The sequence below is a fragment of the Magnolia sinica genome, chromosome 15 (assembly GCF_029962835.1).
Source record: "Magnolia sinica isolate HGM2019 chromosome 15, MsV1, whole genome shotgun sequence".
In the NCBI taxonomy this organism is placed as follows: domain Eukaryota; kingdom Viridiplantae; phylum Streptophyta; class Magnoliopsida; order Magnoliales; family Magnoliaceae; genus Magnolia; species Magnolia sinica.
Window position 1 is genome coordinate 5,007,912 of NC_080587.1, and position 11,148 is coordinate 5,019,059.

Genomic DNA, 11,148 nt, shown 5'->3' on the forward strand with positions numbered 1-11,148 from the left:
ACATATATGATGGTGGATTCAACGAGGTTTACTAAGAACCAAAGAGAGACGGAGGAAAAGAGTGCAGCCATTTGCCACATACAAAGAGAAAAATCAATGTTGGCAACAGTTGATAAGGCATCTCCACGTCTTCCATTACATTGGTGCACTCAAAGCTTTAGATTTGTCTCATTTTCCACCGAATCTCCTACCATGAGGTGGTACAATAAATGTATTGAATGATTGAGTACATTCATCATAGTGCAATAAATAAATGTATTGAGAAATTGTGTACATTCATCATGATGGCCCGGCACAACATTTGTATGTATGTTACTTTCTACCGTAAATTCTGGCATTTTCAGGACGACAGTTAATTTTTCATATTCCTAAAATATTCTTATTCTGTGGTGGGAAGTCTCTTCGATGTTATCTGTATATTGGAAAGTCTCGGCCCTATGAAAACTACTTGCAGGTGCAAAAGCTCCTGGCTAACTTCAATAAAATAAATTTATCTAATTTTGGTGGATTGAAGAAAAAGATTATTTTTCAATGAATAAAAGAAAATTAATAGGAGATTTTTGTGTCCTGGGCCACAGCCTCCTTACTACATTGTTAGGATGGGTAGAGCTTGTTTTTATAATTTATGGTGGCACGTGTGGCTTTTGTGGGCTTTTATTGTTTTTTCATTCTGAATTATGTGATTTGGATTACGGGTCAGCTGCGGTCCAGATTGCTATTTTGGTTGATTGCATGGAGTGGATTTCATGGGAAGTTATCATGAAGTCGAGCTCTATGGGGCCCACCTGCTTTTTTTCATGAAATCCAACCCGTCCATCAGATGTGGCCTCTTGTGTTTGTGCAGGAACCCAAGAATTAGGAAGATCTAAAGATAAGGTGTGCAACAGCGCAGGTAACAATCGGGAGGGGTGAGCCAACGGTAAAGATCTTCCAGATTTTTTGTGGTACCCACTGCTGTAGTATGTGTCATCCAATCTGTTCATTAAGGATGTCCCTTCTGGATTAAGGGATACCCCAAAAATCAAGCCAATCCAAAACTGTGGTAGGACACATCAGCTGAGCTTGGAGGTTTTGGGCAAGGTTTTATGTTGTTCCATGCTGTGGGACCAACCTAACTTTTGGACCGCTGGATTTTTGGGCAGGTTTAAGGGCCAGAAAGGAAAGTACATCTGATATGTAGTTTAGATTTCATTCACACATCACGGTGGGCCCCACAGTTACAATTGAGATGACTCCATTGCGATCATCCCCACTCACCCCATTTATACTTTGGAATATTTTGCAATAGTAGGCATGCAATGTGATACTATGGCATTCATGGTTTCTTAATTAGGGGATGCTGGCCTGCAACTATGGGCTCTACCGTGATGTATGTGAGAAAGCCACTCGGTTCATCCATTTTTCCAGCTCATATTAAGACATGACTCGAAAAATGATACAGATCCAAAACTCGAGTAGTGGGCTATATGATGTGAAAATGAGGGAGGAAAATGCCTACCATAAGTCCTGCATGTGTAGGGTCTCCATATATATATATGGGTCTCCATATATATATATATATATATATATATATATATGTATATATACACACACACACACACCCCCACACACTTACACTAGTGGAATTTCACCACCTATGGATACTCGAACCCTTAACTGGGTGTTGAAACTCCTTAGAGTCTACCACCCGAGCACGAGTAAGGATCCCATGTGTAGGGTCCTTGCTCTGGTGGTAGGCTCTTAGGAGTTTCAACCCCTTGTCAAGGGTTTGAGTACCCATAGCTGGTGAAATCCATGTCGTGAGTGTGTGGTGGTGTGTATGTGTATAAGAAAAAAAAAAAAGAGGTCTTGCATATGTAGCTTCTATGCATTATTATTATTATTATTTTTTTAATTTTTACACACGCACCTGCCACACACCCAAGCATGCCGTTGTGGGATTTCACCATTTATGGGTTTTGAACCCAAGACCTTATGCATGATAATGGGATTTCTTTGTTCAACCAAAACAGGGAACTTGTTCTCGTTTTCCATATAAAATTACAGTTTGTGGGGACAATTTTACTCACCTAGTTAGTTCTCTAAGTTTACAAACTTCGAATATTGAAAACATATGAAAAGCATTTGAAGTAAAACTAAGGCTATTTTTTGTAATTTCGAGAGTTCACTTCGCAAAGGACATTGAAATCATTTAATGTAACCACAAGGTTATTTTTGTAATTTGGAGTCTACTACTACTTCACAGCCTACTACTATGATTTTCCTTACAAGAAGACAATTTTTACCTCTTCAATCTCTATCAATGTACGCAGACCGTAATCCTCCTTAGATAGTCTCCACCTTTTCTCTCTCTACGTGTAACTGGTACCTCTCTCTCTCTCTCTCTGTGTCTCTGTATATTTCACCTTTTTTTTTTTTTCACACACACACACACCCCACACACTCACGCCGTGGTGGGCTTTCACCTCCTATGGATACTTGAACCCTTGACCGGGTGTTGAAACTCCCGAGAGTCTACCACACGAGCAAGAGCAAGGATCCTCTGTATATTTCACTTGTCCTTTCACATCTGGTCTCTCTCTTTAGTCCTATATTTCATTCTCTTTCTCTCTTCACATATGTGCCATGCCTCTTATAAAATTAATGTGTTTATTTAACCATACTGCATATATTTAGTAGTACATACTAGAGCGACCGACATGTCCACTCAATCGTTCCCACATCATGTACCAAAGTAACCCACCGTTCAAGTAACCTTGGTTAATTTAGTCACATCAGGTTAACAATTAAAGAAATCTAAATTTCTCATAGGAGATTATTGAAAAAAGAAAAAAGAAAAAAGAAAAATGAAAAAGTTGTCTTATTCAAAACTCTAATTATGAGAGTCATCTCGCACTAAGAACCCACAAAAAAACGTGCTTTAACATCTTCTTAATTGAAATAAATAGTTAAGGAGAGAAAAGGTTCCTTTTTGAGAATATTCTTGAAAATAGATCGAGTGGAGATAAGGTAGGGCCTTTAGCTTGGAGGATTAGAGCATGTGGCTACGAACAAGGGTGTCAAGGGTTCCAAACCCTCCTCGATCGCCACAACGGTCCCAAAGGTAAAGACCTTGGGGCAAGTTCAATGACATATTAGGGTTAGGAGTAAAGGCATGTAAGATCCTATTTTAAGCTTAGTTTCACTCATGACATTTAAGGACTAGAGAAAAAATAATTTTTGATTTAAAAATTTCTTCCCTTACTTGAATTTCCATCACCCACCAAACACAACCCTTTTATTGTATTGAAAAGAAATGGCTTTTTCCATGTTTAAACAACTACATTTTCGTCGTTTTTTAAGGGGTTGAAATCTAAAAATTGTGAATTTTTTTTTTCCTCACCGCTCAAAGCAACTAGAGCTTTGGAGATCTTTTGATTGTAATTTAGAGAAAAATTTGAAATTCCCTAAGATATGTGCATGTAACTTTACCGCACATATGGTATTTGATCCTCGCAATGGTACACAGAGAAGTAAATATGGACCTACATGTTTTGTCTTACGTATTTGCGGATGCCGTCGTGCAATAATTCAATCTGCATAAATTCATATCCTTGCTAGTTTTGCTTTCATTTAGCATTCAAGATCTATTGTTTTGACACATGGTTGTGCTTGTCCTTTCTTCCTCTCTTTCTTTCCCCTCTTTCTAGAAGTGAACCGTGCAATGCATGGGCGCACAATACATGCGCCTGTAGAAAGTTTGCATAAGATCTAAGTCATTGTAGATGTGGGCTCCGCTCCTAACATTCAGCTGCCAAGAAGTCAAGCAAAGCTGGCGTCACATGGGCATTGATCTTACATGTGTTTCATGTTGTTGTGTATGAACGTATAGTTAGAGTAGTATTCTTTGAGTAGTCTACTTTGTTAAGGAAGCACCGTGGTTGATTTGCTCACACTTCCTCAGGAAAGAGAAGAAAGAGGCTACTAAAAGAAGAAAAAAGCACTAAAAATTTGAAAGAGGTACGGTGAGGGCTGCCACATGGGCAATTTTTCCATGTCGAAAAGTCAAAGACAACTTCCAGGACTATTTGGATTGAAAAATTCAAATAGGAAAGTTTAATATAAGACATAAAAATAGCTTAAACAAGGATTTTAGATTTTAATTAATATAACTTTGCGACAAGTTATCAGATTTATATATATAATTATCTTATTGGAAAACTATTGATAAGTCGTACATTCTGGTTAATAACAAGAATGGCTTTACACAATTTAAGGGTTAAATTTGAGTTTGAGTCAAATTTGTTATTTTTTGTTAGTTACAATTTTACTAATTTTAAAATTGTTTCAAGATTTGAGGAGTCTCACAATCATTTAGACCTTTTGTTTTGAGTCTTGTAAGGAATTTGAGTAAGTTTATTCATTTTTAAATATTTTTATCAAGTTTATTATTTTAGAAAATTTTACTTTTTCAGGAAAGTTATGAATTTAGGATTAAATAAGCCATATCAATTGCTTAATAAGGATAGAATTTAATTAATTACATCAATTATGTTTTTGTAAAGATTTTTTTCTCAAGGATTTTCTTAGAGGAAGGAGGTATTATTTAATTTCCTCCAGTTTTCACCATATACATACATGTTATGTCACTTTCGTCCTCGTGTTTTCTGACTTTCCTTTTTAACATGAGAGAGAGAGAGAGAGAGAGAGAGAGAGATGCTCATGCTTAAACATTATTAAGAGATCATTAGAACAAAAAAACAACCAATAAATTGTCTATCAAGATATTCTTCTAAGCTCATCTACTCTCCTTCCTTTTTTTCTTAAAATAATAATAATAATAATAGTCATTGGTGGGGCAAGAACACAAAACACAAAGTATTGAAAATTCTCAATCCCCAGACCCCATGATTCAAGAAGCAAAACGGCTTGAACTTAGACAAGATAGCTTCCATTTATCTGCTAAAGATAATGGCTTTCCTATGCTCGAATTGCTAATATTCTATACTTCTTACTCAAAGCTAATGCAATGCAATGAATCAAACGCAGAAAGAGAATACCATTTTTCCTCGACAAGGGATCTCCCTAGATTCTCTCTCTTTTATTTAAGCTATCTCTCTCTCTCTCTCTCTCTCTCTCTCTCTCTCTCTCTCTCTCTCTTTCTCTCTCTCTCTCTCTCCATTGTTAGGCCTATGTCCCTCCAATGCCAAGAATCAGGTTGGTCCAAAAATCAGGTGGTCCACAGTTTATGAAACAAATAAATGGCCTAAAAAACATGGCTGAAATTTTCTAAGCTACCCACTTGTTTCTACTATTGTGGTCCACCTACTTAGTTAACCGGCTTTCTTCCTACGTATAGAGAATCTATACGGTTGGGCCCACCTGATGGATGGCTTGGATATCCTCCATTTGCCACTTTGGCACGTAAGCGTTCCTTACTCTTAACCATAGTTGTGAAGATTCAATGAGTCAACTCATTGACATGACTTGCGGTAACTTGAGTTGGAGTTACATGGTCAGACTATCTTTCTAAGTAAAAGAGGCCACTGACTTTCAAACGCCCAACCTCTATCAAACAAAAGGGTCAACAAACAATGCACCCATTTTAGGTTTTTATTTTTATTTTTATATCATTACATTCCATTTAAATATTTTAAAGATTTATTATTATTCTTATTATTATTATTATTATTATATTTTTAATTTTACTATTAAATATTGCGTCGAGTTAGGTAAACTTCAGTTGAACCAGTTAGTTGAACCGATCTAGTTATATATATACCCTGTCGAGCCGAGTCGGGTTAAGATTTTAGGGTTTTTTTACTCCATGCACTTTACCCCATTGCACATGGTATTAAAAAATAATACATATGGCATGCATGTGAAGAGGGGAAAGGAGAAGGAGAGAAATGTGCAACTAGGCTGCTCATTTTAGCTGTCGCTTACGCAAGTTTTAGATATAACTCATTTTGAGTAGGTATTGACTTGAGTTGAATTCACGAAGGTATGAAGTGAACAAAGACATCATGATTAGACATATAAAATCTTTAATTCATTAGCTCTTTAATAATACCCTCTCGCACTTCATGAGAAGTAGGAGCAAGCTACTCGTGCAAAGGCAAAAATGCCTCTATTGTTAGCTGCAGGGCTTCATGCCAAAAAAAGTAAGATCTAATACATCTCTTCAATTAATTGCAGGGGCAAAAATGTCCAAAAGCCACTTGCACCGTACAGGTATGGATGTGACCATGCTCATCTCCCACTGTCAAAAATGAGATTAGCGGGAATCCAGATGGGCAACTTGAAATGGGGAATTTTGGATTTCCATTTTTAGAGTGCGTTGGATTCCCGCCCCATGTATCTTGGTCACTGTGTGCATGGGATCAGACCCGTATGGCACGTGGGCACGTGCGGTGCACATAAGAGAGGGAAGAAACCGTAGCAAAACACGACGGGAATCTGTAATCAGGCACTAATTTGTATGTAATTAGGGAGACAAAGCTGTCTAACAATAACATGGGGGGAAGCATAGATTAAAAATTCTTAATCAAAACCAACGTGTGACATGCGACGCTTGCAACGCTCGTTATGTTTCTAAGCTTTATAACACACAGTAAGTTCAATGCATCTGAATGAGTGAGAGGGGAAAATATATAATATGAAATCTATGCATATATAAATTAAGCAACAGCCCTTCTTTACACCCCTAATTGTACCATCATGGCCCACTGTTACAAGATCTGACCCGTCTATCATGTGGGTCTCACTTTGAAGTTGCCTTGGCACAAAAATCAAGTGAACCCACTGGTTAAATTTGGTTGAAATTTAGGAAACAAATGGATGGCTGATAAAAAGTTGGGAAAGTTTTTTCAGGCCATCAACCTGTTTCTAAAATCATAGCCAATGGTTTCATGGCCAGATCATTAATGTCGTCAGATCCATCTGTTGGACGGCTTGGATCATGCTCAAGTGTGCCACAATAATGGTTTTAGGACTCGGACCTGTGAGATGTGTCTCGGATTAGGCACTACATGAACCGACTTAATACTGAGTTTGCCCCCAATTCGGGAGGTGAGTCGGACGGATAGTCATGACTAAACTCGAGTTAGAATAAGTTGGTCTGAGTCAACCAGTCTTAAAAACATGGTCACAACGGCAAATAAGGTAGCGTGTAGACGGGGGACAGGTCATAAAAATGAGGCTTTTTAGTTTAAAAAATTAAAAAAAATTAATAAATTCAAAATTAAACGATAAATTTGCTACTTGCCTTTTTAGATGTAAAATTAATAATTAAACTTTTGTATTCAAGTTTACCCGATAAATCAATTTCGATAGATAAAATTGTTAAACCCTTTAGTCTATCTTGAGATACAATTGTTCTTAAATAATTTTTTATAATATTTAGTTTTGAAAAACTTCTTTCTACAAATGCATTTGTAACAGGTATGGTAAGTATTCTATATGCAATAAAATAATTTGGAAAACAATCTAGTTCTTTTATTAGATTAAGTATTTCAATTGGAGTATTAATTTCTGTTTTTGCAACTTCTTTTAAAACTTTTAATTCCGAAAATAAATCCAAACCGTTAGAAAAATGAAGTTAGAATTTAATTTTAAAAAATGACGTTAGAATTTAATTTTTTGAGAACTTACTTAGCAATAAAGTAAGTAGTTATGGTCCTAGGTTTTAGGGGAAGAATTTATTGGGAATAATGCTATTATTTTGAAAAGAGATGATAGAGTTAGACTATTGTTATTGATAGTGCTAGTTTCTAGGATTTGTTTTTTATTTTCAATTTCAAATTTGTAAACTAATTTTTAGATGTTCCTATTTTGTAGGCCTTTCAATAAATTTTATTTTAAAATTTTTAGGCTTTTTTTTTTCTTCTTAATTTTAATTTTGTTATAATATAAGACCTTCATAATTAAAAATTTTTAATTATATTATAATATATAGCCTTCATATATAATTAAGGGGCCTTAGGCGATTGCCTCACCTGCCTACCCCTTTGAGCCGCCCCTACATGTAGATGGGACACTTTACACACACACACACACACACACACACACACACACACACACACTCAGAGAGAGAGAGAGAGAGAGAGAGAGAGGAACGCTTAGCTGCACATCGGTTCTAACGGGTTCTCATGATAACTTATTTACGGTGATATGAGCCCAAAGACTGAATTGTCCACCTGATATAGCACCCCAAGAAACCTTTACGGCTAGACAAAATCGTATGGGCACTTGAACCCATGACCTCAGTGTTGAAACACACTCTGTTTACCACTGAGCCTGGGAAGGAACCCATGTGTAGATGGGACACTCAGTCCACAAGTGTGGGCTTAAAAATCTTAATAAAACAAGAAGGAAAATGGGTATTTAACACGTCGATGTATAAAATCCAATACGCTACCATACATTCACATCGGACTGGGCGGACATGTACGCATCATAGTGTAGGTGACCGATATGGTCAACAAATTGTATTGTATCTCCCAACCAAATAGTATCATAATTATCTTATTAGTGAGGTCAACCCATCTGTTGAGCTAACACGGCAGCACGGAAAGATGAAACCGCTATTTTTTAACATATCATAATATTAGTGGCCATGATTAATCCACACACTTTTTCATTAATTTATTTAATTTTTAATTCTTCCAACTTCCCTCGCAAAGCACGAGCACAGTTTACAGTTAAGTTAAAAGCTGGCGGTTGGATCATCGTCGACGCCTTAAAATCCGACACGCGTCGATGGATTTGTAATTTAAATAATCCTAGACATGTTCTGCTAATTTTGATGGACTTCATGCTGGAGAACATTTGCCTCGAGATGGGGATTAGTTGGTTTATCATTATCTAATCTTTGCACATGCTTGGAATTAGTTTATGTTTTGTAAACAGTGCTTTATTATTTTAAGAAGGGTTTGTGAGCTAAGGGTATGTGAATCTTCCCATGCACTTAGCTGCATTTGGATATGTGGACAACCTACATTTTTAATCTGGAGCATTTGTTTGGACTGACCCACTTTCTATAGGCTACCTTGAAAAAATCACTTTGATTGGATGATGAAAATTATATTAAGTTTGTGGGCGGCAAAAATGAATGGATAAGATCATTTATAGAAGATAGGTCCAGTCAAGGATTTTTAGGACTACTTTATTGTTCTGATTTTTAAATGAATATTAGGGGAGAAAGAGTAGAGTAAATCTAATGGGTGGTCCAAATAGGTGACGCAGATGCTGATGAATCCAAATGCAATTAGGTGAATAGAAAGGTTTTCATATACTTAGCCTTAAATATTGAAATTATTGGATATTGGCATCTTGGGCAGTGATGACATGGCACTGCTGTTCTTTTTTGTTAAAATTTTTTATGTCGCGGCTGCTGACTCATCACAAAGTGCCATGTGTCGTGTGCCACGTAGCGTCGCATGGTGCTTTATTTTTCATAACACAATTTACTTTATTCTTGTCATTTGGTTTATTTGCACTGGTTTAAGGTTGTAATATGAATTATCTGTGGGACTATCTTGTCCAGGCGTCTTTCTAAGCTGTGTTTTGCCAATCTCTTTAATTTAAGATTGTTTTAAAGAATGAGATTGGGATAAAATGATTCTAACTATGTTTTTCTTTTCTTGCTATGTATTAGAATGGTATTAATGAAGAAAAAAGAATCATATACTAAAGATATTTTTTTATTGGGTATGTTAGGATTAGGCAAGATCCGATATAGAGTGGGTTCTAGCTCCATTGCTCGGTGGTAGACAGATTCTATTTCAACAATGAAAATACGGATTGAGTGCCCATGTAGTGTGAGTAGGTGTGCGAGTGTGTGTGTGGGGGGTGGGGGTGGGGGGAAGAAGGAGAAGAAGACTTGAAATAGATAATTGCTGGAGAATTAATTCGAAAATAGGAAAGATTCATAAGGATTCATTTGAGTAATTTTATGACTTGGTCACATACACATGTGAAAATTAAAGATTTTTATTCAATGAGTAAACAAGGATAGGAATGGAAATGATCAACATACATTTTTACAGCAGAATTCCTCAGAAATTATGATTTTATGAAATAATGCCTATGTGTGAATCGGATTGTCGGGTAGATGCATTTTGAGGAGGGAATTACCGAAATTCCATTGATTAGTTTTTTATTCCTTTAAAAAAGCAATTAATAAACACTAGAATTGGACAGCCTACATGCATGGTTTGTGTGTGACATCCAACCTGTCTAAATCACCCAAATAAAAAATTGTGTCTATCAAATCATTGGATGGGTTACAAATGAATTTAAATGTTTTTGGGTTGTGTGAATTATTTTTTATACACCATATTTTCTGTTCATCTGATAGTCATGGTGGGGTGATGTGTTGGACACCTTAGATGCCATGCACATGCCGATTATGCCCCACAATTCTCAAATTCAACACTTGCTAGAGAATAATAATAATAATAGTAATAAATGAAGAATTTTGGTAATTTCACACCTCCAAATGCACTACTCAGTAATTTCCAATCGAAGAGGCAGTATTTGGCAAAATCCAAAATAGTGAGGAATTTTGCTGTAAAATCCCAAATCTCAATACCCTTTTTTTTTTGCTTTGTAGTAGTTATACCCATTAGTTGTCCACCTAGAGTAAAGGAGGATTAAAGTCAAATGGGCAGCCATGATTTGAGGCGATCCCAAATATGTGGAGCATGGCTTTACATGATGATGATGACAATGCTTTAAATATTGAGGAGAAAAAAAAATGTCTTTGGGCCAAATATTTTATTTATTCATTTTTTTTTAGAAAAATGCTTTAGATGGAATTTTGGCTCTTCGAAGCATAAGATCTGAAAAGAAATTTATGTCAAAATTTCAAGATTAACAAGCACTTTAACCCTAGATTTGAGCCCATATATATCTCAATGATAGGTAACTTGCATTTCAACATTTCAACATTGAGGTCTCCAGTTCAAGCCTAGTTACTTAAAGAAAAGCATCTTGATCTTTGATCTAATCTATGCAAAAAACCAAAAAAAAAGAAAAAAAGAAAAAAAAAGAACTAAAAACCAAAAAACAAAAAAGAAAAAAAAATGCAAGAAAAATTAATACTAGTAATCTAATTATTAATTTTCATGCATAAGCTCTTACTCTAACTTGGGGTTTTGATAGAGT